Source organism: Carassius gibelio, chromosome A2, assembly GCF_023724105.1.
Source record: "Carassius gibelio isolate Cgi1373 ecotype wild population from Czech Republic chromosome A2, carGib1.2-hapl.c, whole genome shotgun sequence".
NCBI classification, from domain to species: Eukaryota; Metazoa; Chordata; class Actinopteri; order Cypriniformes; family Cyprinidae; genus Carassius; species Carassius gibelio.
Window position 1 is genome coordinate 3070834 of NC_068372.1, and position 23031 is coordinate 3093864.

At 39.4% G+C, this 23031-nt stretch overlaps 1 long non-coding RNA gene across 8 annotated transcripts in view; it reads left to right on the plus strand.

Annotated features, from left to right (window-relative positions):
• LOC128021775 (uncharacterized) overlaps window positions 1–17949 on the plus strand; it is a 48416-nt gene extending 30467 nt beyond the window's left edge. For 2 of the 8 annotated variants that reach the window (XR_008185753.1, XR_008185730.1), the window contains 2 exons: window positions 2377–6999; window positions 17823–17949. This is a non-coding gene — a long non-coding RNA (uncharacterized LOC128021775). Of the gene's footprint in view, window positions 1–157; window positions 7000–17822 lie in introns of those variants that run through there. The other 6 variants (XR_008185724.1, XR_008185742.1, XR_008185748.1 and 3 more) reach the window with 5 other exon arrangements.
• Window positions 17950–23031: the final 5082 nt, after the last annotated feature.

Consider the following 23031-nt stretch of genomic DNA (forward strand, 5'->3'; position numbering starts at 1 on the left):
CATACATGTACATGAAACGTAGCTCGAGGCGCACACCGTTGAACGTGTATAGGTGGCGCTGTTGAGCCATTTTGCCACACCCACTTCTGAAACCCATATCAGACGTAAATTTTCGCCAGTTCTGAGGTGTGTGCAAAGTTTCATGACTTTTCGAGCATGTTTAGGCCCTCAAAAATCCGATTCATTTTGGAGAAGAAGAATAATAATAATAATTAAAGCTGCAAGCAGCGATGAACGGGCCCTCGCACCCGGGCTCACCACCATCGTGTGGCTTTAGTAAAAAGGTGAACGTTGAGAAATATGCATTTAAACTCATAAATATAAGTGCAATATATCAAAGTTTATTCCATATGTGTGCCAATCTTCCTGTTGCCAGCAGGTGGCGCTATCGTTATAATGGAATATTGGCCTTCAGATGTGTTCAAGCCAGGACCCTTATCACACATGTGAAGTTTGGGCAAGATCGGACATTTTATGCCTGAGTTATAACATCTTTTATTCCCATGGCGAGACATCGAACTTCGTCATGGCGACATGGACATGCCTTTTAACAAAAATTCAAGATCTTCACAACTAAACATCACACAGGTCTTTAGATTAGACTGACCACAAAAAAGACATTGATGTCATAAAATTTCTAGGAGTAGTTTGTCACAGTGTAAAATATGTCACTTCCAGTTGCCAATAGGTGGCGCTATGACTATAACTGAATATTGGCATGTAGATCTGTTCAGGTGAAGAGTCTTAACAAAAATGTGAAGTTTGGGGCGGATTGGACATTGTATGTCTGAGTTATAGCACCATCATTTTTCACGGCGAATCATCGAAATTTGTCAGGCCGCCATGGACACGCCCTTTAACGAAACCTCAATTCCTTCGCAATTTAACATGGCAAAGGGCTTTAGATTACACTGACCAAGTTTGGTGTTGTTCTGAATAAATCTCTAGGAGGAGTTCGTTAAAATACAACCCCTGAAAATGACAAAAACAACACCAATTTTGCAGGGAAAATTAAAAATAACCGACTTCCTGTTGGGATTCGGATTTCGTACCAAGAGACTTTTTTGTAGCTATTGGTGTGTTACATATGTTTACCGATTTTCGTACATGTATATGACATGTAGCTCGAGGCGCACTCCATTGAAAATGTATAGGTGGCGCTATCGAGCCATTTTGCCACACCCAATGGAATATTAGCCTCCAGATGTGTTCAGGTCAGTACTCTTATCAAACATTTGAAGTCTGGGCAAGATCTGATATTTTATGACTGAGTTACAGCAACTTCTACTCCCATGGCGAGACATCGAACTTTGACATGGCGCCATGGACACGCCCTTTAACAAAAACTCAAGATCTTCTCATTTTAACATCGTACAGGCCTTTAGATTAGACTGACGACAAAAAAGACATTGATGTCAAAAATTTCTAGGAGTAGTTTGTCGCAGCTTAAAATATGTAACTTCCTGTTGCCAATAGGTGGCGCTATGACTATAACTGAATATTGTCGTGTCAAACTGTTCAGGACAGGAGTCTCATCCAACATGTGAAGTTTGGGGCAGATTGGTCATTGTATGTCTGAGTTATAGCAACTTCCTGTTTCATGGCGAATCATCGAAATTCGCCAGGCCGCCACACACAGGCCCTTCAACGAAAACTCAAAAGCTTCGCAATTTAACATCGCAAAGGACTTTAGATTAGGCATACCAAATTTGGTGTTGATCTGAATTAATCTCTAGGAGGAGTTCGTTAAAATACAACGCATGGAAATGACAAAAATGACACAAAATTTGCTCATAATTTTTGAAATAACCGACTTCCTGTTGGGTTTCGGATTTTGCTCCAAGAGACTTTTTTGTAGGTATTGGAGAGTTACATGTGTATACCGATTTTCATACATGTACATGAAACGTAGCTCGAGGCGCACACCGTTGAACGTGTATAGGTGGCGCTGTTGAGCCATTTTGGCACACCCACTTCTGAAACCCATATCAGACGTAAATTTTCGCCAGTTCTGAGGTGTGTGCAAAGTTTCATGACTTTTCGAGCATGTTTAGGCCCTCAAAAATGCGATTCATCTTAGAGAAGAAGAATAATAATAATAAGAATAATAATAAACGGAGCAATTCCAAGAGGGTCCTCACACCATCGGTGCTCGGGCCCTAATTAAAGCTGCAAGCAGCGATGAACGGGCCCTCGCACCCGGGCTCACCGGCAGCGAGTGGCTTTAGTTAATAGGTGAACGGTGAGAAATATGCGTTTAAACTCATAAATATAAGTAGAATATATCAATGTTTATTCCATATATGTGCCAATCTTCCTGTTGCCAGCAGGTGGCATTATCATTATAATGGAATATTGGCCTTCAGATGTGTTCAGGGCAGGACCCTTATCACACAAGTGAAGTTTGGGCAAGATCGGACATTTTATGCCAGAGTTATAACAACATCCTATTTCATGGCGAAACATCGAAATTTGTCAGGCCGCCATGGACACGCCCTTTAACGAAACCGCAAGATCTTCGCAATTTAAGATCGCAAAAGGCCTTAGATTACACTGACCAAGTTTGGTGGTGATCTGAATAAATGTCTAGGAGGAGTTTGTTAAAGTACAACCAATGAAAATGGCCAAAACAACACTAATTTTGCAGAGAAAATTCTAAATAACTGACTTCCTGTTGGGATTCGGATTTCGTACCAAGATACTTTTTCGTAGATATTGGTGTGTTACATGTGTGTACCGATTTTTGTACATGTATGTGAAACATAGCTCGAGGCTCACTCCGTTTAAAGTGTATACGCACTCTGTTGAAAGTGTATAGGTGGCGCTATCGAGCCATTTTGCCACACTCGATGGAATATTGCCCTTCAGATCTGTTTAGGCCAGGACCCTTATCACACATGTGAAGTTTGGACAAGATCGGACATTTTATGCCTGAGTTATAACATCTTTTATTCCCATGGCGAGACATCGAACTTCATCACGGCGCCATGGACACACCTTTTAACAAAAACTCAAGATTTTCACAACTAAACATCACACAGGTCTTTAGATTAGACTGACCACAAAAAAGACATTGATGTCATAAAATTTCTAGGAGTAGTTTGTCGCAGTGTAAAATATGTAACTTCCTGTTGCCAATAGGTGGCACTATGACTATAACTGAATATTGGCATGTAGATTTGTTCAGGTCAAGAGTCTTATTCAACATGTGAAGTTTGGGGCAGATTGGACATTGTATGTCTGAGTTACAGCAACTTCCTTTTTCATGGCCAAACATCGAAATTTGTCAGGCCGCCATGGACCCGCCCTTTAACGAAACCTCAAGTCCTTCGCAATTTATTATCGCAAAGGGCTTTAGATTACACTGACCAAGTTTGGTGTTGATCTAAATAAATCTCTAGGAGGAGTTCGTTAAAGTACAAACCCTGAAAATGCCAAAAACAACACCAATTTTGAAGGGAAAATTCAAAATAACCGACTTCCTGTTGGGATCCGGATTTCGTACCAAGAGACTTTTTTGTAGGTATTGGAGTGTTACATGTGTGTACCAATTTTTGTACATGTACGTGAAACATAGCTCGAGGCGCACTCCGTTGAAAGTGTATAGGTGGCGCTATAGAGCCATTCTGCCACACCCGGTGGAATATTGGCCTGCAGATCTGTTCAGGCCAGGACTCTTATCCCACATGTGAAGTTTGGGGAAGATCAGACATTTTATGCCTGAGTTATAACATCTTTTATTCACATGGCGAGACATCGAACTTCGTCACGGCGCCATGAACAAGCCTTTTAACGAAAACTCAAGATCTTCACAACTGAACATCGTACAGGCCTTTAGATTAGACTGACCACAAAAAAGACATTGATGTCATAAAATTTCTAGGAGTAGTTCGTCGCAGCGTAAAATATGTCACTTCCTGTTGCCAATAGGTGGCGCTATGACTATAACTGAATATGGGCATGTCAATCTGTTCAGGTTCGGAGTCTCATCAAACATGTGAAGTTTGGGGCAGATTGGTCATTGTATGTGTGAGTTATAGGAACTTCATTTTTCATGGCGAATCATCGAAATTCGCCAGGCCGCCACGGACACGCCCTTCAACGAAAAGTCAGGATCTTCGCAATTTAACATCACAAAGGCCTTTAGATTAGGCATACCAAATTTGGTGTTGATTTGAAGAACTCTCTAGGAGGAGTTCGTTAAAATACAACACATGGAAATGACAAAAATTACACAAAATATGCTCATAATATTAAAAATAACCGACTTCCTGTTGGGTTTAGAATTTCGCTCCAAGAGTCTTTTTTGTAGGTATTGGTGTGTTACATATGTGTGCCAATTTTCGTGCATGTACGTGAAACATAGCTGGAAGGCTGTTGATTTTCTTGGTATAGGTGGCGCTGTCGAGCCATTTTGCCACACCCTCTTCTGAATCCTATATCAGACGAAAATTTTCACCAGGTTTGACGAGTGTGCAAGTTTCATGACTTTTTGAGCATGTTAAAGCCCTCAAAAATGCGATTCATTCGGGAGAAGAAGAAGAAGAAGAAGAATAATAATAATAATAAAAAACAAAGCAGATACAAGAGGGTCCTCGCACCTCGGTGCTCGGGCCCTAATTAAAGCTGCAAGCAGCGATGAACGGGCCCTCGCACCCGGGCTCACTGCCATCGTGTTGCTTTAGTAAAAAGGTGAACGTTGAGAAATATGCATTTAATGTCCTAAATATAAGTGGAATATATCAAAGTATATCCCATATATGTGCCAATCTTACCGTTGCCAGCAGGTGGCGCTATCATTATAATGGAATATTGGCCTTCAGATGTGTTCAGGCCAGGACTCTTATCGAACATGTGAAGTTTGGGGAAGATTGAACATTTTATGCTTGAGTTACAACAACTTCTCTTGCTGTGGCAAGACATCAAATTTTGTCATGGCGCCATGGAAACGGCCTTTAACAAAAACTCAAGATCTCCAAAAGTTAACATTGCACAGGCCTTTAGATTAGACTGACCACAAAATATATGTTAATCTCAAAAAAATTATAGGAGTAGTTTGTTGCAGCGTAAAACATGTCACTTCCTGTTGCCAATAGGTGGCGCTATGACTATAACTGAATGTGGGCATGTAGATCTGTTAAGGGCAGAAGTTTTATCTAACATGTGAAGTTTGGGGCAGATTGGACATTGTATGTCTGAGTTACAGCAACTTCCTTTTTCATGGCGAAACATCGAAATTTGTCAGGCCACCATGGACACGCCCTTTAACGAAATCTAAAGATCTTCGCAATTTAACATCGCAAAGGGCTTAAGATTACACTGACCAGGTTTGGTGTTGATCTGAATAAATCTCTAGGAGGAGTTCGTTAAAGTACAACCCCTGAAAATGGCAAAAACAATGCCAATATTGCAGAGAAAATTCTAAATAACCGACTTCCTGTTGGGATTCGGATTTCGTACCAAGAGACTTTTTTTTAGGTATTGGTGTGTTACATGTGTATACCGATTTTTGTACATGTACGTGAAACATAGCTCGAGGCGCACTCTGTTGAAAGTGTATTGGTGGCGCTATCGAGCCATTTTGCCACACCTGATGGAATTTTGGCCTTCAGATGTGTTCAGGCCAGGACTCTTATCACACATGTGAAGTTTGGGGAAGATCGGACATTTTATGCCTGAGTTATAACATCTTTTATTCCCATGGCGAGACATCGAACTTCGTGACGGCGCCATGGACACGCCTTTTAACGAAAACTCAAGATCTTCACAACTTAACATCGCACAGGGCTTTAGATTAGACTGACCACAAAAAATACATTGATGTCATAAAATTTCTAGGAGTAGTTCATCGCAGTGTAAAATATGTCACTTCCTGTTGCCAATAGGTGGCGCTATGACTATAACTGAATATGGGCATGTCAATCTGTTCAGGTCAGGAGTCTCATCAAACATGTGAAGTTTGGGGCAGATTGGTCATTGTATGTCTGAGTTATAGCAACTTCCTGTTTCATGGCGAATCATCGAAATTCGCCAGGCCGCCACGGACACGCCCATTAACGAAAACTCAAAAGCTTCGCAATTTAACATCGCAAAGGCCTTCAGATTAGGCATACCAAATTTGGTGTTGATCTGAATGAATCTCTAGGAGGAGTTCGTTAAAATACAACGCATGGAAATGACAAAAATGACACAAAATTTGCTCATAATATTAGTAATAACCGACTTCCTGTTGGGTTTCGGATTTTGCTCCAAGAGACTTTTTTGTAGGTATTGGAGAGTTACATGTGTATACCGATTTTCATACATGTACATGAAACGTAGCTCGAGGCGCACACCGTTGAACGTGTATAGGTGGCGCTGTTGAGCCATTTTGCCACACCCACTTCTGAAACCCATATCAGACGTAAATTTTCGCCAGTTCTGAGGTGTGTGCAAAGTTTCATGACTTTTCGAGCATGTTTAGGCCCTCAAAAATGCGATTCATTTTGGATAATAATAATAATAATAATAATAATAATAATAATTAAAGCTGCAAGCAGCGATGAACGGGCCCTCGCACCCGGGCTCACCGCCATCGTGTGGCTTTAGTAAAAAGGTGAACGTTGAGAAATATTCATTTAATGTCCTAAATATAAGTGGAATATATCAAAGTATATCCCATATATGTGCCAATCTTACCGTTGCCAGCAGGTGGCGCTATCATTATAATGGAATATTGGCCTTCAGAGGTGTTCAGGCCAGGACTCTTATCAAACATGTGAAGTTTGGGGAAGATTGAACATTTTATGCTTGAGTTACAACAACTTCTCTTGCTGTGGCAAGACATCAAATTTTGTCATGGCGCCATGGAAACGCCCTTTAACAAAAACTCAAGATCTCCAAAAGTTAACATTGCACAGGCCTTTAGATTAGACTGACCACAAAATATATGTTAATCTCAAAATAATTATAGGAGTAGTTTGTTGCAGCGTAAAACATGTCACTTCCTGTTGCCAATAGGTGGCGCTATGACTATAGCTGAATGTGGGCATGTAGATCTGTTAAGGGCAGAAGTTTTATCTAACATGTGAAGTTTGGGGCAGATTGGACATTGTATGTCTGAGTTACAGCAACTTCCTTTTTCATGGCGAAACATCGAAATTTGTCAGGCCACCATGGACACGCCCTTTAACGAAATCTAAAGATCTTCGCAATTTAACATCACAAAGGGCTTAAGATTACACTGACCAGGTTTGGTGTTGATCTGAATAAATCTCTAGGAGGAGTTCGTTAAAGTACAACCCCTGAAAATGGCAAAAACAACGCCAATTTTGCAGAGAAAATTCTAAATAAACGACTTCCTGTTGGGAATCGGATTTCGTATCAAGAGACTTTTTTGTAGGTATTGGTGTGTTACATGTGTATACCAATTTTTGTACATGTACGTGAAACATAGCTTGAGGCGCACTCTGTTGAAAGTGTATAGGTGGCGCTATCGAGCCATTTTGCCACACCTGATGGAATTTTGGCCTTCAGATGTGTTCAGGCCAGGACTCTTATCACACATGTGCAGTTTGGGGAAGATCGGACATTTTATGCCTGAGTTATAACATCTTTTATTCCCATGGCGAGACATCGAACTTCGTGACGGCGCCATGGACACGCCTTTTAACGAAAACTCAAGATCTTCACAACTTAACATCGCACAGGCCTTTAGATTAGACTGACCACAAAAAATACATTGATGTCATAAAATTTCTAGGAGTAGTTCATCGCAGTGTAAAATATGTCACTTCCTGTTGCCAGTAGGTGGCGCTATGACTATAACTGAATATGGGCATGTCAATCTGTTCAGGTCAGGAGTCTCATCAAACATGTGAAGTTTGGGGCAGATTGGTCATTGTATGTCTGAGTTATAGCAACTTCCTGTTTCATGGCGAATCATCGAAATTCGCCAGGCCGCCACGGACACGCCCATTAATGAAAACTCAAAAGCTTCGCAATTTAACATCGCAAAGGCCTTCAGATTAGGCATACCAAATTTGGTGTTGATCTGAATGAATCTCTAGGAGGAGTTCGTTAAAATACAACGCATGGAAATGACAAAAATGACACAAAATTTGCTCATAATATTAGTAATAACCGACTTCCTGTTGGGTTTCAGATTTTGCTCCAAGAGACTTTTTTGTAGGTATTGGAGAGTTACATGTGTATACCGATTTTCATACATGTACATGAAACGTAGCTCGAGGCGCACACCGTTGAACGTGTATAGGTGGCGCTGTTGAGCCATTTTGCCACACCCACTTCTGAAACCCATATCAGACGTAAATTTTCGCCAGTTCTGAGGTGTGTGCAAAGTTTCATGACTTTTCGAGCATGTTTAGGCCCTCAAAAATGCGATTCATTTTGGAGAATAATAATAATAATAATAATAATAATAATAATAATAATAATAATAATAATAATAATAATAAACGGAGCAATTCCAAGAGGGTCCTCACACCATCGGTGCTCGGGCCCTAATCAATCAATCAATCAATCACCTTTATTTATATAGTGCTTTAAACAAAATACATTGCGCCAAAGCACTGAACAACATTCATTTGGAAAACAGTGTCTCAATAATGCAAAATGATAGTTAAAGGCAGTTCATCATTGAATTCATTGATGTCATCTCTGTTCAGTTGAAATAGTGTCTGTTTTAATTTGCAATCAAGTCAACGATATCGCTGTAGATGAAGTGACCCCAACTAAGCAAGCCAGAGGCGACAGCGGCAAGGAACCGAAACTCCATCGGTGACAGAATGGAGAAAAAAACCTTGGGAGAAACCAGGCTCAGTTGGGGGGCCAGTTCTCCTCTGACCAGACGAAACCAGTAGTTCAATTCCAGGCTGCAGCAAAGTCAGATTGTGCAGAAGAATCATCTGTTTCCTGTGGTCTTGTCCTGGTGCTCCTCTGAGACAAGGTCTTTACAGGGGATCTGTATCTGGGGCTCTAGTTGTCCTGGTCTCCGCTGTCTTTCAGGGCAGTAGAGGTCCTTTCTAGGTGCTGATCCACCATCTGGTCTGGATACGTACTGGATCCGGGTGACTGCAGTGACCCTCTGATCTGGACACAGACTGGATCTGGTGGCCACGGTGACCTCGGAACAAGAGAGAAACAGACAAATATTAGCGTAGATGCCATTCTTCTAATGATGTAGAAAGTACGGTGTTATGTGAAGTGTTCCGGTTCCAGTTTACCTAATTAATGCAGCCTAATAATCCTTTAACGGATTTGGATATTAAAAGCATATTAGTATGTTATGTGTATGCCAGGTTAAAGAGATGGGTCTTTAATCTAGATTTAAACTGCAAGAGTGTGTCTGCCTCCCGAACAATGTTAGGTAGGTTATTCCAGAGTTTAGGTGCCAAATAGGAAAAGGATCTGCCGCCCGCAGTTGATTTTGATATTCTAGGTATTATCAAATTGCCTGAGTTTTGAGAACGTAGCGGACGTAGAGGAGTATAATGTAAAAGGAGCTCATTCAAATACTGAGGTGCTAAACCATTCAGGGCTTTATAAGTAATAAGCAATATTTTAAAATCTATACGATGTTTGATAGGGAGCCAGTGCAGTGTGGACAGGACCGGGCTAATATGGTCATACTTCCTGGTTCTAGTAAGAACTCTTGCTGCTGCATTTTGGACTAGCTGTAGTTTGTTTACCAAGCGTGCAGAACAACCACCCAATAAAGCATTACAATAGTCTAACCTTGAAGTCATAAATGCATGGATTAACATTTCTGCATTTGACATTGAGAGCATAGGCCGTAATTTAGATATATTTTTGAGATGGAAAAATGCAGTTTTACAAATGCTAGAAACGTGGCTTTCTAAGGAAAGATTGCGATCAAGTAGCACACCTAGGTTCCTAACTGATGACGAAGAATTGACAGAGCAACCATCAAGTCTTAGACAGTGTTCTAGGTTATTACAAGTAGAGTTTTTAGGCCCTATGATTAACACCTCTGTTTTTTCTGAATTTAGCAGTAAGAAATTACTCGTCATCCAATTTTTTATATCGACTATGCATTCCATTAGTTTTTCAAATTGGTGTGTTTCACCGGGCTGCGAGGAAATATAGAGCTGCGTATCATCAGCATAACAGTGAAAGCTAACACCATGTTTCCTGATGATATCTCCCAAGGGTAACATATAAAGCGTGAAGAGTAGCGGCCCTAGAACTGAGCCTTGAGGTACTCCATACTGCACTTGTGATCGATATGATACATCTTCATTCACTGCTACGAACTGATGGCGGTCATATAAGTACGATTTAAACCATGCTAATGCACTTCCACTGATGCCAACAAAGTGTTCAAGTCTATGCAAAAGAATGTTGTGGTCAATTGTGTCAAACGCAGCACTAAGATCCAATAAAACTAATAGAGAGATACACCCACGATCAGATGATAAGAGCAGATCATTTGTAACTCTAAGGAGAGCAGTTTCAGTACTATGATACGGTCTAAATCCTGACTGGAAATCCTCACATATACCATTTTTCTCTAAGAAGGAATATAATTGTGAGGATACCACCTTTTCTAGTATCTTGGACAGAAAAGGGAGATTCGAGATTGGTCTATAATTAACTAGTTCTCTGGGGTCAAGTTGTGGCTTTTTTATGAGAGGCTTAATAACAGCCAGTTTGAAGGTTTTGGGGACATGTCCTAATAACAATGAGGAATTAATAATAGTCAGAAGAGGACCTATGACTTCTGGAAGCACCTCTATTAAGAGCTTAGATGGTATAGGGTCTAACATACATGTTGTAAGTTTGTAATAATAATAATAATAAAAATAAACGGAGCAATTCCAAGAGGGTCCTCACACCATCGGTGCTCGGGCCCTAATAAAAAACAAAGCAGATACAAGAGGGTCCTCGCACCTCGGTGCTCGGGCCCTAATAATAAAAAACAAAGCAGATACAAGAGGGTCCTCGCACCTCGGTGCTCGGGCCCTAATTAAAGCTGCAAGCAGCGATGAACGGGCCCTCGCACCCGGGCTCACCGCCATTGTGTGGCTTTAGTAAAAAGGTGAACGTTGAGAAATATGCATTTAAACTCATAAATATAAGTGCAATATATCAAAGTTTATTCCATATGTGTGCCAATCTTCCTGTTGCCAGCAGGTGGCGCTATCATTATAATGGAATATTGGCCTTCAGATGTGTTCAAGCCAGGACCCTTATCACACATGTGAAGTTTGGGCAAGATCGGACATTTTATGCCTGAGTTATAACATCTTTTATTCCCATGGCGAGACATCGAACTTCGTCATGGCGACATGGACATGCCTTTTAACAAAAATTCAAGATCTTCACAACTAAACATCACACAGGTCTTTAGATTAGACTGACCACAAAAAAGACATTGATGTCATAAAATTTCTAGGAGTAGTTTGTCACAGTGTAAAATATGTCACTTCCAGTTGCCAATAGGTGGCGCTATGACTATAACTGAATATTGGCATGTAGATCTGTTCAGGTGAAGAGTCTTAACAAAAATGTGAAGTTTGGGGCGGATTGGTCATTGTATGTGTGAGTTATAGCACCATCATTTTTCACGGCGAATCATCGAAATTTGTCAGGCCGCCATGGACACGCCCTTTAACGAAACCTCAATTCCTTCGCAATTTAAAATGGCAAAGGGCTTTAGATTACACTGACTAAGTTTGGTGTTGATCTGAATAAATCTCTAGGAGGAGTTCGTTAAAATACAACCCCTGAAAATGACAAAAACAACACCAATTTTGCAGGGAAAATTAAAAATAACCGACTTCCTGTTGGGATTCGGATTTCGTACCAAGAGACTTTTTTGTAGCTATTGGTGTGTTACATATGTTTACCAATTTTCGTACATGTATATGACATGTAGCTCGAGGCGCACTCCATTGAAAATGTATAGGTGGCGCTATCGAGCCATTTTGCCACACCCAATGGAATATTAGCCTCCAGATGTGTTCAGGTCAGTACTTTTATCAAACATTTGAAGTTTGGGCAAGATCTGATATTTTATGACTGAGTTACAGCAACTTCTACTCCCATGGCGAGACATCGAACTTTGACATGGCGCCATGGACACGCCCTTTAACGAAAACTCAAGATCTTCTAAATTTTCACATCGTACAGGCCTTTAGATTAGACTGACGACAAAAAAGACATTGATGTCAAAAATTTCTGGGAGTAGTTTGTCGCAGCGTAAAATATGTCACTTCCTGTTGCCAATAGGTGGCGCTATGACTATAACTGAATATGGTCGTGTCAAACTGTTCAGGACAGGAGTCTCATCCAACATGTGAAGTTTGGGGCAGATTGGTCATTGTATGTCTGAGTTATAGCAACTTCCTGTTTCATGGCGAATCATCGAAATTCGCCAGGCCGCCACACACAGGCCCTTCAACGAAAACTCAAAAGCTTCGCAATTTAACATCGCAAAGGCCTTTAGATTAGGCATACCAAATTTGGTGTTGATCTGAATTAATCTCTAGGAGGAGTTCGTTAAAATACAACGCATGGAAATGACAAAAATGACACAAAATTTGCTCATAATATTAGAAATAACCGACTTCCTGTAGGGTTTCGGATTTTGCTCCAAGAGACTTTTTTGTAGGTATTGGAGAGTTACATGTGTATACCGATTTTCATACATGTACATGAAACGTAGCTCGAGGCGCACACCGTTGAACGTGTATAGGTGGCGCTGTTGAGCCATTTTGGCACACCCACTTCTGAAACCCATATCAGACGTAAATTTTCGCCAGTTCTGAGGTGTGTGCAAAGTTTCATGACTTTTCGAGCATGTTTAGGCCCTCAAAAATGCGATTCATCTTAGAGAATAATAATAATAATAATAATAATAATAATAATTAAAGCTGCAAGCAGCGATGAACGGGCCCTCGCACCCGGGCTCACCGCCATCGTGTGGCTTTAGTAAAAAGGTGAACGTTGAGAAATATGCATTTAATGTCCTAAATATAAGTGGAATATATCAAAGTATATCCCATATATGTGCCAATCTTACCGTTGCCAGCAGGTGGCGCTATCGTTATAATGGAATATTGGCCTTCAGATGTGTTCAAGCCAGGACCCTTATCACACATGTGAAGTTTGGGCAAGATCAGACATTTTATGCCTGAGTTATAACATCTTTTATTCCCATGGCGAGACATCAAACTTCGTCATGGCGACATGGACATGCCTTTTAACAAAAACTCAAGATCTTCACAACTTAACATCACACAGGTCTTTAGATTAGACTGACCACAAAAAAGACATTGATGTCATAAAATTTCTAGGAGTAGTTTGTCACAGTGTAAAATATGTCACTTCCAGTTGCCAATAGGTGGCGCTATGACTATAACTGAATATTGGCATGTAGATCTGTTCAGGTGAAGAGTTTTATCAAAAATGTGAAGTTTGGGGCGGATTGGACATTGTATGTGTGAGTTATAGCACCATCATTTTTCATGGCGAATCATTGAAATTTGTCAGGCCGCCATGGACACGCCCTATAACGAAACCTCAATTCCTTCGCAATTTACCATGGCAAAGGGCTTAAGATTACACTGACCAAGTTTGGTGTTGATCTGAATAAATCTCTTGGAGGAGTTCGTTAAAGTACAACCCCTGAAAATGGCAAAAACAACACCAATTTTGCAGGGAAAATTCAAAATAACCAACTTCCTGTTGGGATTCGGATTTCGTACCAAGAGACTTTTTTGTAGATGTTGGTGAGTTACATGTGTGTACCAATTTTTGTACATGTACGTGAAACATAGCTCGAGGCACACTCCGTTGAATGTGTATAGGTGGCGCTATCGAGCCATTCTGCCACACCCGGTGGAATATTGGCCTGCAGATCTGTTCAGGTCAGGACTCTTATCATACATGTGAAGTTTGGGGAAGATCGGACATTTTATGCCTGAGTTATAACATCTTTTATTCCCATGGCGAGACATCGAACTTCGTCGCGGTGCCATGAACAAGCCTTATAACTAAAACTCAAGATCTTCACAACTGAACATCGCACAGGCCTTTAGATTAGACTGACCACAAAAAAGACATTGATGTCATAAAATTTCTAGGAGTAGTTCGTTGCAGCGTAAAATATGTCACTTCCTGTTTCCAATAGGTGGCGCTATGACTAAAACTGAATATGGGCATGTCAATCTGTTCAGGACAGGAGTCTCATCAAACATGTGAAGTTTGGGGCAGATTGGACATTGTATGTCTGAGTTATAGCAACTTCATTTTTCATGGCGAATCATCGAAATTCGCCAGGCCGCCACGGACACGCCCTTCAACGAAAACTCAAGATCTTCGCAATTTAACATCGCAAAGGCCTTTAGATTAGGCACACCAAATTTGGTGTTGATTTGAAGAAATCTCTAGGAGGAGTTCGTTAAAATACAACGTATGGAAATGACCAAAATTACACAAAATTTGCTCATAATATTACAAATAACCGACTTCCTGTTGGTTTTAGAATTTTGCTCCAAGAGTCTTTTTTGTAGGTATTGGTGTGTTACATGTGTGTACCGATTTTCATACATGTACGTGAAATGTAGCTCGAGGCGCACACCGCTGAACGTGCATAGGTGGCGCTGTCGAGCCATTTTACCACGCCCACTTCTGAAACCCATATCAGACGTAAATTTTCGCCAGTTCGGAGGCGTGTGCAAAATTTGGTGACTTTTTGAGCATGTTTAGGCCCTCAAAAATGCGATTCATTTTGGAGAAGCGGAATAATAATAATAATAAACGGAGCAATTCCAATAGGGTCCTCACACCATCGGTGCTCGGGCCCTAATAATAAACGGAGCAATTCCAAGAGGGTCCTCACACCATCGGTGCTCGGGCCCTAATTAAAGCTGCAAGCAGCGATGAACGGGCCCTCGCACCCAGACTCACCGGCAGCGAGTGGCTTTAGTTAATAGGTGAACGGTGAGAAATATGCGTTTAAACTCATAAATATAAGTAGAATATATCAATGTTTATTCCATATATGTGCCAATCTTCCTGTTGCCAGCAGGTGGCGCTATCATTATAATGGAATATTGGCCTTCAGATGTGTTCAGGCCAGGACTTTTATCGAACATGTGAGGTTTGGGGAGGATTGGACATTTTATGCCATTTTATGAGTTAGAACAACATCCTATTTCATGGCGAAACATCGAAATTTGTCAGGCCGCCATGGACACGCCCTTTAACGAAACCTCAAGATCTTCGCAATTTGAGATCGCAAAAGGCTTTAGATTACACTGACCAAGTTTGGTGTTGATCTGAATAAATCTCTAGGAGGAGTTCGTTAAAGTACAACCCCTGAAAATGGCCAAAACAACACTAATTTTGCAGAGAAAAATCTAAATAACTGACTTCCTGTTGGGATTCGGATTTCATACCAAGAGACTTTTCCGTAGATATTGGTGTGTTACATGTGTGTACCGATTTTTGTACATGTACATGAAACATAGCTCGAGGCGCACTCCGTTTAAAGTGTATACGCACTCCGTTGAAAGTGTATAGGTGGCGCTATCGAGCCATTTTGCCACACTCTATGGAATATTGGCCTTAAGATCTGTTTAGGCCAGGAACCTTATCACACATGTGAAGTTTGGGCAAGATCGGACATTTTATGCCTGAGTTATAACATCTTTTATTCCCATGGCGAGACATCGAACTTCATCACGGCGCCATGGACACGCCTTTTAACAAAAACTCGAGATCTTCACAACTAAACATCACACAGGTCTTTAGATTAGACTGACCACAAAAAAGACATTGATGTCATAAAATTTCTAGGAGTAGTTTGTCGCAGCGTAAAATATGTAACTTCCTGTTGCCAATAGGTGGCACTATGGCTATAACTGAATATTGACATGTAGATCTGTTCAGGTCAAGAGTCTTATCCAACATGTGAAGTTTGGGGCAGATTGGACATTGTATGTCTGAGTTACAGCAACTTCCTTTTTCATGGCGAAACATCAAGATTTGTCAGGCCGCCATGGACCCGCCCTTTAACGAAACCTCAAGTCCTTCGCAATTTATTATCGCAAAGGGCTTTAGATTACACTGACCAAGTTTTGTGTTGATCTGAATAAATCTCTAGGAGGAGTTCGTTAAAGTACAACCCCTGAAAATGGCAAAAACAACACCAATTTTGAAGGGAAAATTCAAAATAACCGACTTCCTGTTGGGATCCGGATTTCGTACCAAGAGACTTTTTTGTAGGTGTTGGAGTGTTACATGTGTGTACCAATTTTTGTACATGTACGTGAAACATAGCTCGAGGCGCACTCCGTTGAAAGTGTATAGGTGGCGCTATAGAGCCATTCTGCCACACCCGGTGGAATATTGGCCTTCAGATCTGTTCAGCCCAGGACTCTTATCACACATGTGAAGTTTGGGGAAGATCGAATATTTTATGCCTGAGTTATAACATCTTTTATTCCCATGGCGAGACATCAAACTTCGTCGCGGCGCCATGAACACGCCTTTTAAAGAAAACTCAAGATCTTCACAACTGAACATCGCACAGGCCTTTAGATTAGACTGACCACAAAAAAGACATTGATGTCATAAAATTTCTAGGAGTAGTTTGTCGCAGCGTAAAATATGTCACTTCCTGTTGCCAATAGGTGGCGCTATGACTATAACTGAATATGGGCATGTCAATCTGTTCAGGCTCGGAGTCTCATCAAACATGTAAAGTTTGGGGCAGATTGGACATTGTATGTCTGAGTTATAGCAACTTCATTTTTCATGGCGAATCATCGAAATTCGCCAGGCCGCCACGGGCACGCCCTTCAACGAAAACTCAAGATCTTCGCAATTTAACATCGCAAAGGCCTTTAGATTAGGCATACCAAATTTGGTGTTGATTTGAAAAACTCTCTAGGAGGAGTTCGTTAAAATACAACATATGGAAATGACCAAAATTACACAAAATATGCTCATAATATTACAAATAACCGACTTCCTGTTGGGTTTAGAATTTCGCTCCAAGAGTCTTTTTTGTAGGTATTGGTGTGTTACATATGTGTGCCAATTTTCGTGCATGTAGGTGAAACATAGCTGGAAGGCTGTTGATTTTCTTGGTATAGGTGGCGCTGTCGAGCCATTTTGCCACACCCTCTTCTGAATCCTATATCAGACGAAAATTTTCACAAGGTTTGACGCGTGTGCAAAGTTTCATGACTTTTTGAGCATGTTAAAGCCCTCAAAAATGCGATTCATTCGGGAGAAGAAGAAGAAGAATAATAATAATAATAAAAAACAAAGCAGATACAAGAGGGTCCTCGCACCTCGGTGCTCGGGCCCTAATTAAAGCTGCAAGCAGCGATGAACGGGCCCTCGCACCCGGGCTCACCACCAGCGAGTTGCTTTAGTAAAAAGGTGAACGGTGAGAAATATGCATTTAATGTCATAAATATAAGTGGAATATATCAAAGTATATCCCATATATGTGCCAATCTTACCGTTGCCAGCAGGTGGCGCTATCATTATAATGGAATATTGGCCTTCAGATGTGTTCAGGCCAGGACTGTTATCAAACATGTGAAGTTTGGGGAAGATCGAACAAATTATGCCTGAGTTACAACAACTTCTGTTACTGTGGCGAGACATAAAAATTTGTCATGGCGCCATGTACACGCCCTTTAACAAAAACTCAATATCTCCACAAGTTAACATTGCACAGGCCTTTAGATTAGACTGACCACAAAATATATGTTAATCTCAAAAAAATTATAGGAGTAGTTTGTCGCAGCGTAAAACATGTCACTTCCTGTTGCCAATAGGTGGCGCTATGACTATAACTGAATGTGGGCATGTAGATCTGTTAAGGGCAGAAGTTTTATCTAAAATGTGAAGTTTGGGGCAGATTGGACATTGTATGTCTGAGTTACAGCAACTTCCTTTTTCATGGCGAAACATCGAAATTTGTCAGGCCGCCATGGACACGCCCTTTAACGAAATTTAAAGATCTTCGCAATTTAACATCGCAAAGGGCTTAAGATTACACTGACCAGGTTTGGTGTTGATCTGAATAAATCTCTAGGAGGAGTTCGTTAAAGTACAACCCCTGAAAATGGCAAAAACAACGCCAATTTTGCAGAGAAAATTCTAAAAAACTGACTTCCTGTTGGGATTCGGATTTCGTACCAAGAGACTTTTTTGTAGGTATTGGTGTGTTACATGTGTATACCGATTTTTGTACATGTACGTGACACGTAGCTCGAGGCGCACTCCATTGAAAGTGTATAGGTGGCGCTATCGAGCCATTTTGCCACACCCAATGGAATATTGGCCTCCAGATGTGGGCAGGTCAGTACTCTTATCAAACATGTGAAGTTTGGGCAAGATCTGATATTTTATGCCTGAGTTACAACAACTTCTACTCCCATGGCGAGACATCGAACTTTGTCACCGCGCCATGGACACGCCCTTTAACGAAAACTCAAGATCTTCACAATTTAACATTGCACAGGCCTTTAGATTAGACTGACCACAAAAAAGACATTGATGTCATAAAATTTCTAGGAGTAGTTCTTCGGAGCATAAAATATGACACTTCCTGTTGCCAATAGGTGGCGCTATGACTATAACTGAATATGGGCATGTCAATCTGTTCAGTTCCAGAGTCTTATCAACCATGTGAAGTTTGGGGCAGATTGGACATTGTATGTCTGAGTTATAGCAACTTCATTTTTCATGGCGAGTCATCGAAATTCGCCAGGCCGCCACGGACACGCCCTTCAACGAAAACTCAAAATCTTCGCAATTTAACATCGCAAAGGCCTTTAGATTAGGCATACCAAATTTGGTGTTGATTTGAAGAAATCTCTAGGAGGAGTTCGTTAAAATACAACGCATAGAAATGGCAAAAATGACACAAAATTTGCCCATAATATTAAAAATAACCGACTTCCTGTTGGGTTTAGAATTTTGCTCCAAGAGTCTTTTTTGTAGGTATTGATGTGTTACATGTGTGTACCGATTTTCATACATGTACGTGAAATGTAGCTCGAGGCGCACACCGCTGAACGTGCATAGGTGGCGCTGTCGAGCCATTTTACCACTCCCACTTCTGAAACCCATATCAGACGTAAATTTTCGCCAGTTCGGAGGCGTGTGCAAAATTTGGTGACTTTTTGAGCATGTTTAGGCCCTCAAAAATGCGATTCATTTTGGAGAAGCGGAATAATAATAATAAATATAGCTGCAAGCAGCGATGGCGGGCTCAAGCCACCAATGCCATCGCCACCCCGGTGGCATCAGGTAAACTGTGCCCAGCGGGCACATGCATTCACAATATCCCTCTGGCAGTGAGGTTTTAAAGGATATGGCAGTTAAAGGGTTAATCCGAATTATCTAGACTTTAAAATCACATTCACAGAACAATATATATATATATATATATATATATATATATATATATATATATATATATATATATATATATATATATAACTTTAGTAACACTTTACAATAAGATTCCATTTATAAACATTATGTTAACATGAACAATATTTATATAACATTCATTCATGTCAGTTAATATTCCAAACGTAAACATTAAAACATTGTTTTATTGTGATTTTTTTCCAAGAACATTTTACCAATTCCAAACCATATCAATCTTAATAACTACCATTATTTTTTATTTAATCATTTATGAGTGCTATACAATAGTCCAGGAAAGCTGGAAGAGAAAAACAGGTCAAGAAGAACTGACAAAAAGAATTGCAAAATAATTAGGAAATAATGTGAAGATTAATTTTTAGTCAATTCTGCAAGACAGACTTTCAGGAAAGGAGGTGGAATAAAAATGAGCTCCTAAATCTTAATCCCAGATTCTGGAAGATATATTCCTCAAACCATCGAACAAGAGGAGGTGGTGCTGGTCCTTCACGAGTCACTCTAATCTGTGCATAAAGCCTATATATAAAGTCTATATATAAAAAATACTTCATGGTATTCTAATTAAATCATTTTTTGGAATCTTAAGTCTCTCAGAGTCCGACACCGAGTAATTCTGGAGACTCCAGGAAAGTGGCAGTTCTGTAAAATGTTGGCGCTGGAGACTAAATGCACCCTGATAGTTTCACACCTAATTCACTTAACACACACACACACACACACATTACCCACAGTGACAGTGGGACTGAGTGACATCAGATGTATGATAGTTGTTTATTTATTTTCTATCATCCATATAGTGTTGTATAGTCATGAAACTATGGTCATGAGACCAGTCATTCTGAGGAAATATGCCTCAGAATGACTGGTCTTCTATGTGTACATTTTTTTTTTTTTTTAAGTGTTTAGAAGCTGCACTTTAAAAAAATAAAAAGACATTTACTGGTTCCTTTTTTACTATTATTTCAAAAAACATCACGTCAAAACCATTCAAGCTATCCAAAATTCATTCACACCTATTCTGTAAGATTAATTCTTTAAACAGTGGTAAAAGAGGATGTGGTGCTGATCCTTCAAGAGTCACTCAAAACGTATCTGTCCATAAAGCCTATAAAGAATTATTCTTAATATACAGTTCAAAATACTTCAGCTTGTTATTCTAATTAAGTGAGGGTCATTTTATCAGTAAAATATATACAATTCATTATTTTTTTTGAAAGATTTCTATAAATGATTTAAATCATACTCGTTTCTACAATAATTATTTAAAAGTAATCCTATAGCTCCCTCTGGTGGCCATTATAGGTACTAAGAATTGCAAGCTTGATTTATAAGTTATGATAGTTTAAATTTTATGCTGGCTCTTGAAAGTGATAAAGCTATGAAACTTACTGTGCTTCCTTCAAATGAGGACTTCTACTTATATAAAAATTTTTGAAGATTTAGAATGAAAAATTGTAAAGATATAGTAAAATAACTATTGTATTTTTTTATGTTACTTTAATAAATCTCTATGGCAACACCATTTAAGCTATCCTAAACCCATTCACAATTTAACATCTCAGTATATTGGCATCATGTTGAAAAAGGAGTATGGAGTAGTATGAGTAGGAGTATGAATTCATTTGCAGGCTTTATCATAAATCCACAATAAAATTTCTGAGTTCTGTATCAATCTGTGTTGTTGTTTGTTTATTTTTATCTTTTATTTTTCATAGGAAGATAACTTACTCTCATTTTTAATAAATGTGCTTATAAACCAAGGACAAGCTATTTATAGCTGTATTTATAAACTGCTTACTACTGACTATTAATATTGGGACAAGGCTTTATAAAGCATGAACTGACTATTTAATAATGAGTGCAGTTATTATAAAGTGTTATCAATGAATTTGCTAATGTTAACAAATTAGACATTATTTTACAGTGTTATCAAATCCTTAAATGACTCATAAGCATTTGTGAAAGTTCTGCTTGCATTACAGCTTAGTATTGATCTGTGAGCTGAACAGATTTACTGTTACATCCATGAGATTATGTAAATTAAAATAAATATAATGTCACAGGATGTCATAGGTCAGTATCAAATGAGTTTGAAATTATTATTTGCAGCACAAATAAGGTTTTTTTAGGATTTTTAAAAATCCCTAAAACTGTCAGAAAAAGGTTAAGGCCTAAGCTATTTCTATGTGAGTGGCTAATTTTATTTTTGTTTTTATAATTGTAATACACAAACTATGAAATTATACAAAATGTATAAAAAGATAAATAAATAAATACGCACACATTAAAAAAGCAGCCAAGTCGAATGAGTTTCCTTTTTTATATAGATTAAAATTGAAGACAGAAGCAAGTGGTAAATGTGGTCACTTTAATATTCAAATCCAGTAGATCCAGTTTATGTTCACGTGGCTGTTTTCGTTTATATTCGCCAAGCTATTATGTATTTTGAAATAATCTTGTCCGTTATGTGTTCGTTCGTACGACGAAAGCCAGAATCCTGCAGCTCGAGAGATATGTTATTCTGCCAGTCGCGCTTTCAAATAGTCTTGCACACTTAAACAGGTCACAAACACCTGCATTTACCTCTTGTTGTGTTACAATGGGTTTATTGTGTGCATTTGTGGTAATATTTTATTTAAAAAAGCTCTTAAACAAGAATAAATTCGTTTGTTTTGAGCTGGACACTGTACGCGCTGATCGGAGGCGGTGATTTCAGATAGGCAGTTGCAAATATTTCATTTTCACACAAACAGTTCAAAAACATCTTAATTTAGCTCTTGGTGTGTTCTAATTGGTTGATTGTGTGATATCGCTGTAATAATTTATTTTTAAAAGCTTTAAAACAGGAATAAATTCGTTTTCTCTGAGCTCTTTACTCCAGACGCTCGTGATCACAGCGGTGATTCATCTCTCCTATTTCTCACGTATTTCTGGCCAGAAATAATTTATCCATGAGCCCTGAACCGGTAATAATCAGATATGTTGGTTTAGCTTGTCAGTGTTGAATTAAATCTAAGTATTTGTTTGTATTTTTAACCGATTTAAAAGTGAAAGTAAAAGTCCGGGAATTGAACCTGTAGGGGCGCTATTTCTCTCAGACAATGGAAGTCTGAAGCACATATACTCAAACAGAGGGACAGAGTGAGATGAGATGTCTTACAGTTTTTTTAATTTTCTGTTATCCATACAGTGTTGTAAAGTCGTTAAACTATGCATATTTCCTCAGAATGACTTTTTCATCTGTATGAAAAAATTCTTTGACGTGTTTGGAAGCTGCAATTTAAAAATACAATAATGATTCCCTTTGTAAGGTCATTTAAAAAAATCACCACGGCAAAACCATTCAAGCTATCCAAAATCCATTCACAATTTAAGTTCGTATCAGAAATACTGATGTGTGTTCAGAGTTTTGTGAAATTCTAAGTATGTTATTTGCCTCAAAATCACCTGAGAAGTATTCCAGTTTGACATGTTGCCACGCCAACAATTTTTTAGATATCAATATCCCCCTTGCAGATTTATATCGGCTGTGTTTTAACATTATTCTGATGAAGTTTGAAGCAAATCGAGTAATAATAAGATGCT